Source organism: Fundulus heteroclitus, chromosome 6 (genome assembly GCF_011125445.2).
Source record: "Fundulus heteroclitus isolate FHET01 chromosome 6, MU-UCD_Fhet_4.1, whole genome shotgun sequence".
Taxonomy (NCBI): domain Eukaryota; kingdom Metazoa; phylum Chordata; class Actinopteri; order Cyprinodontiformes; family Fundulidae; genus Fundulus; species Fundulus heteroclitus.
The window spans coordinates 804,917-810,916 of record NC_046366.1 but is presented as its reverse complement, the minus strand read 5'-3'; positions in this window follow the sequence as shown (position 1 = coordinate 810,916).

Here is a 6,000-nt window from a genome sequence, read left to right as displayed (position 1 = left end):
GCCGAGAAATTGGACAATACTGATAAAATAGCAGCATCAATGATATCGCTTACTTCCTCGCTGCGAGCCGACTTTTTTGTCTGAATTCAAGCAGTCGCATCTTGAAGATCTATGAAAATGCTGCCTAGCAATCCTGATTGGCTTGTCCATTTTATGTGGTATTGAAATCCCTCCCAATGGCAGCGATTCCAGGTGGATGCATGGAGCCATGTGGAGCTGTGCAGAAGGACATCCATCTGGCGAAAGTCAGGCTAAGACAACGTATTCCCAAAAAAAAAATAGGTTATTGTTCATAGGAGACTGGTACGCTGGTTTAATTCAGAGCTGTTTACTGTGATGCACAATGTTTGGAAATTTTAAAGAAAATCTAAATCCACACATCTAGATGAGATATGCTAAATCTGGAAAAATAGTCTCCTCTTGTATAAGAGGACCCCAGGCAAAGTGAGAACTACCCATGTGTCATCATTAATAGAGGAGAATAAGAATATTTCTAATTCTTTTTAGTACAGTTGCCAAACGTATACAAAGTCAAAACTCTGTTTATCGGTCCATTCCCTCAACTATCAGCAGTAATCACATTATGGGATGCTTTAGAAATATGTATATATATATTTTTTAATCCTCCTGAGGACAAATCCTGAGGAAAGTGAGGCAGCCTTGAAGGTATCGGTAGAACCTGATCCATGTTCTACCGATACCGATAGTCACTGTTTTGACTATAACTTCCAGTTTTAGTCCGTGAGCCAAACACCCTGTCTAATTTTAACTAGGCTAGACTAGGCTTAAAATGTTCCTTTTTGATAAAGCTGAGCCAGAGTGGTGTAGTTTATCCTGAGCTATCTATGTAGTGTTGTTGCTATAGACTTAGGCTGCTTAGTCCTGCTTGAGCTGGACACATCTTTAAAAACTCAAAAAACTGGTTGCTCTCGGAGATGAAACAGAATGTGTTGCCACTGTTTGTTGAATTGGATCTCCTTCCAGTCCATGCCTTTTGGTTTTTAGACAAGCCAACAAACAGTCTTATTCTTCATAAAAAAATACAGTCTGCCTTAATCTTCTTCAATTATCTCTTCAGATCACAACTGCCCCGAGGCAGAGGATTGAACTCTTTAGTGCCTTTAGATATTAGCTGTTAGTCTGGAAGCATCAAATTAATGCTGAAATCAATTAGAGCTAGAAACTGAGAAGGGAGTTATGCTTCCCCATCATGCAAGCACACTCAAAGACTTCTGCAGTGTTTATTACTGTCATCTTGTACGGGAAAGGAAATGGGAGAGGTAATGCTCTTTGGGGGTGGTGTTTGTTTTTAGACTACACAATATAGTGACTGTGAAACCAGCCCCCCACCTCCTGAACTATGTTGCAATCAAAACAAGCTTATTGAGGTTGAGGATAAAATGTACGGCTAGTCCATGTCTTCTCGTGAAATTGAAAGTTGCAGCCTAAAGAGCAGAACTGTGTCTACATCTCCATATTGCAATATTCCTTCTTGCATGTTTGTTTCAAAGTCTAAATCTTTAACAGACTTTAAAAAACTAATCGACCACTCACTTTTTTATACAGTCATATAGAGCATAAAGTGCTTTTTAGAAATGTTAGAAATTGTAACATGCATGCAAAAACCATCAACAATCTGAATTAAAATTGTTAAATTAAGAAAAAAAAACTTGGCGCACTATGGTGGGAAGGGTTTTTTATTTTTTTTTATAAATTTTTTTGCCAGGTGCGGGTCCGAACTGCTCCCTCTCCCAAGAACATCTCAAGTCTCTGCTAGGTGCGGAGACCATCCCTCCCCCCGTCCTGCCCCCCTCCGCTGGCTGCCGCCTCGACCCACTGGTGCATTGGCGGCCCTCGGGTTCGGTGTGGATTCCCGGGTGGGCCTGGCCCCCGCGAAGCAGCCAGCCGGGGGGCGGGCCGCCCCTGGGGCCTTCGTGCCCTGGGGCCCATGGCTGGTGCCACTTCAGCGTAGCTGGCTGCCGGCGGAGCCCGCGGGCTCGCCCCCGCGGCTCCTGGGGGCTTCGGCGTTGTGGTGGCTGGGGGGTTTCCTCGGGGTCGTCTCTCCTCTTTCCTTGGAGGGGGGCAAATTTCCTGTGTTGGCCCCTCTTGGGCGCCCTGCTTTGGGGGCCCGGGGTTGTGGGTCCCCTGGTGCCTGCCTCGGTGCTCGGGGGCCTTTGGTTCTTCACAACCACTGTTGAGCATTTTTCTTTTCCCGGACGAGCCCCCACTTATGTTACGTCCCCAAAGTCTAGGGGTTCAGGGGCAGTAACATAAAAATGGGTCCAGAGAAAGTAGTATAAGAAAAAGGAGTTTTATTAGAAAAAGGAGGGGTTTTAACAAACACAAAACAATACAACCCCGTTTAACACAAAAGGTCTGATAATCTTAACAGTGCTTAGAGTAAAGTAAATTACTAAGGGTTTAACCAAACTAGGAAGCACAACTAATTCAAAGGAGTCCAAAACAATCCAAATCAAAAGACAACAGGGAGCACCAAACCCCCCCACTAGCTTAGAGCTAGCAAACACAAACAGTCAGACTGCTTCAGCAGAGCACACAAAAGTTCCAAGAGGTCTGCAAAACAGTAGCAAACAAAAGGTTGGGGAACAGCTTTACAAAACCTCTTCCTACTAGCTGTCCCCCTGAAGGAATGATTTCCAGGCCTATTATACAGTTCAGGTGGGCCTCATCAGAGTCTGATTGGTTTTGCTGGTCCAATGGAGTGGCTGCTCTCCTGCAGCCTCCAGGCAGCCAATCAGCAAAGGTCTTCTTGCACAGCTGAACCTGCATGACAAAACAAAGGAGCCTGCACAGCCTCAAGAGGCCAGGGGCCGTAACAGATGAATTTTGCATACGCGGATGCACTTTCGCGGGCACTCACAGGTGCTGGGTTCCAGGTGCTAAGTGTTCACTTCTACACAGAAAGCCTGTAATTTTATTTTTTTTTACTTTCTTTTCTCAGGTATCACATTATACATGTCAGTTTAAACAATAATACATATGATTTAGCAGTGGTATCAAGGTGTTACTCTATTGTATCTGTTGCACTGTGTCCGTTGGTTGTGCTGTTCTTTTTACATATCTCTTTCCAGGTGATGAAGCAGACGGAAGACGTTTTATCATTCTTTCCCTTTTGTCTCTTCTTTCTTTCACCTCTTCTCTTTCTTTTTTTTCTCTTGTTGTTCTTCCTTTACTCTCCTACTTCCCCGTTGTAGTGTCCACATAATTTGAAATTCTCCCCATAGGAATCACAATAAAACTATTTGCATGCATAAATGAAGCGGAGCACTATGGCGAAAGCTGATTGCTCCACTTGTGAAAGTAAAATCTGTCGAGCTCTATTTGGCATTAAGACATCAATTCTTATTGCCACATTGCTATACAGTACGCTGGGGGGAACTAAGGATAAACATAAATAACTCCAACAGAATATAAATTCAATTGTAGAAGTTAGGAATTGGCATATATGTATTGCTTTCAAACATAAATGAGAAAAAACTACAGAAACAGACAAAAAACTTAAACATTTTGAAATTCTAGTGGACAAAAAAGTCAAACTCTTTAACCAGAAGATAATTAAACTAAACATAAAATAGCATTTTAATAATGATAGAATATGATTATATAAAGAAAATTATTTATTATTGAAAGCAAGGCTAAAAAAGATAAGTAATAATTATGCACTTCAGGAATGCTTTCCAAAAGCTGAGGGGCTTCAGAAATCTTCTGATGAAAGATAATATGTAAGCCAATATCTGGTCAACTACATTCTGTCTGAACCAGAAATGTGTCCTTACACCTTCTTTCATCAAGCATGCACAATTTCTGAGTGCAGGTTTTGAAAGTTCTATTTTTATTTTCAGTTAGCATCTGCTGCAGATGAACAGCATCTGAATGTCACATCTTCATAAGACAGGAAAAAGTCCAGCAAAGACCTGACTCAGGACCAGATAGACACATGATTATTTAGCTAATTAACCTTTGTATGACAGTTTTACTCAGACAGCCAGAGGTGGGACCAAGTAACTGTTTTGCAAGTGTTACTGTCTTCATCGTACCCCGTCTACGGTGAAACACCCTCGGTGGACCCAGCTCTTTTTACCCAGTCAGGCGACCCCCACTTACTTATTACCTTAATTGTAGGACGCATAAAACAGACAAGTATACTTTTAGTTATATTTTATCTACATAAAGACAGAGAAAGAGTTACAGTCACATCAGCGCTGATGGGCTCTTGATCGGCAAGAAGCCCCGATTGCTCATCACACAAACATTATATAGGGATCTAGGTACACACCCATGCAAGGGCTGTACACATCCAAACTGTGACATCAGTAGATAAACTGTGTCACCTCCGGGGCGGGATCTGATAGATATGTGCCAATCTTTTGGGTCAGTGCTATCTAAGTGTGCCATGCAGTTCTGGGATAAACAGCTCGTTCCACTTGACCTCGTTGATATCCTAACACAAGTCTCAAGTCTTTATCTTCAAGTCCCAAGTCAAGTCTCAAATAAAGACAGGTAACTCTCAAATCAAGTCCCAAGTCTGACACTCCTAATTTCAAGTCATTCTGCATTGTATTTACCTCAACACATGATGAAACCAGGGCATCTGACCTTACAAAATATACAAAAAGTAGTTCTGAATTGCACCTCTATGCTGTACAGTAAAATTTAACCTTAGCTTCAAGAATGGTCTTCATTTGAACTAATATTTTTGTTACAATATTCAGTGAAAAATGCAAAAGCAGAACTTCATATTCAAACAAAAAGTGCTGACATTTCCACAGTTCAATACGATGAACCATTGCAGTCAATTTATGTTCTCGCCCCTCTATGTGGTCTCTGGGAACATGTTTGTATTTGTCAATGTGTGAATGACAGTGAGAAACAAAAAATATATGAACTGAACAATGAATAGGAATCTGCACTTTACATTATTTATGTTAGATATACTGTATTGTATTTGCAAAAGACCAAACAGACCAACAGTCTGTCATTTGTGCACGATGAGGCTTTGAAATGGTGCCACCATCACTAAAGGCTCCCTCCTAGAGCACTACATGCAGGGAATGCCAAGACTCTGGTGGCCACATGAAACAGTGAAGGAGGAGTCTTAATGTTATTTGTTCAGATCAAGAGGGCATTATGACCATCAGCAATATCCAGGTAGTGTCTTAGCTGTAGCACTGGACGGGCCTCCACATCCTTCTTATGCGTCGTACAGTAAGCATCAAAGAGTCCTCTATCTTCACAGTCCTCTTGATCTTCACCACCAGAAGTCACAGGTTGCTCTGACTTTACAGGATATGTAGAATCTTGCAGGATCAGACAAAACATCAAATTAGCTGCAGCAAAAAACCCTTATTACAACCCTAGACAAAATTACAGAGGAATTGTACAATAAATTCAGTCATTACCTTTAACCTTTTGTGTCACCCTTGTCTTTATGTCACGGCTGCCCACCACATGGTGGCCCACCCACAACAAAGAAAATGTGGGATTCAAAGCAGCTGGTTTGAGGTACACTGGATCTGTAAGGGAGGGGGTAGGGGGGGGGGGGGCATTGATCCCATCTTCTGCTATAGCCTCAAATAAATATTCCAAACAGTTAAGGTTCAAAGATGCCTGGAGACACCTGAACAGACCATTCAGCAAACAGACTTGAGGCTTAAGTTTCTCAAAGTGGTGATTGAGGGACAACACAGATGGAACAACAGCACGGATTGTCACTATTTTATCACTTTGGGTCAGATCAGTTGCTTCTTTGAAAGGCTTTAAGATTTCCAGCATCTCCTTCAACAGGCCCTGCTCATGTGCTGTGAAGAAGAATTTCTTGTACCCAGCCATTTCAAGGACAGCACAGAGTTTTAGATGTTTAGATGTTCTGTCAAGCTATCCGTCACCACCAGCTGAAGTGTGTGTGCAAATCACTGCAGTGCTGTGTCTGTGCCAGAGCAGCACCTACTGTTTCCTGATCTTCCAAGGTTAAGTCATGCC